Source organism: Corvus kubaryi, unplaced genomic scaffold, assembly GCF_017639235.1.
Source record: "Corvus kubaryi isolate FWS band 111438036 unplaced genomic scaffold, C.kubaryi_AGA036_p1.0 36496, whole genome shotgun sequence".
Taxonomy (NCBI): domain Eukaryota; kingdom Metazoa; phylum Chordata; class Aves; order Passeriformes; family Corvidae; genus Corvus; species Corvus kubaryi.
In genome coordinates this window covers 18849-19673 of record NW_024580881.1, presented here as the reverse complement: position 1 = coordinate 19673, position 825 = coordinate 18849, and positions in this window count along the sequence as shown.

Sequence of the window (825 nt, the reverse complement as noted above, 5' to 3'; positions counted from 1 at the left end):
CAGAATTTCACTTATATTTTCAACAGGAGTTTCAGAGAGAATTTAAGTAAGAATTTCAGTGAGAATTTCACAGAATTTCAGAGGGAATTTCAGAATTTCCCTGATAATTTCAGCAGGAATTTCAGTGAAAATTTAAATAAGAATTTCCAAATTTCCCTGATAATTTCAGCAGGAATTTCAGTGAGAATTTCTGAATTTCCCTGATAATTTCAGCAGGAATTTCAGTGGGAATTTCAGTGAGAATTTCCAAATTTCCCTGATAATTTCAGCACAAATTGCACAGAATTTCAGTGAGAATTTCCCTGATAATTTCAGCAGGAATTTCAGTGAGCATTTCACAGAATTTCAGTGAGAATTTCCAAATTTCCCTGATAATTTCAGCAGGAATTTCAGTGAGGATTTCAGTGAGATTTTCTAAATTTCCCTGATAATTTCAGGAGGAATTTCAGAGAGAATTTCAATAGGAATTTCAGTGAGGATTTCAGTGAGAATTTCTGAATTTCCCTGACAATTTCAGCAGGAACTTCAGTGAGAATTTCAGCAAGAATTTCAGTGAGAATTTCCAAATTTCCCTGATAATTTCAGCAGGAATTTCAGTGATTTTCTGAATTTCCCTGATAATTTCAGGGGGAATTTCAGAGAGAATTTCAATGAGAATTTCAGTGAGAATTTCTGAATTTCCCTGATAATTTCAGCAGGAATTTCAGTGAGAATTTCCAAATTTCCCTGATAATTTCAGCACAAATTGCACAGAATTTCAGTGAGAATTTCCCTGATAATTTCAGCACAAATTGCACAGAATTTCAGTGAAAATTTCCGAATTTC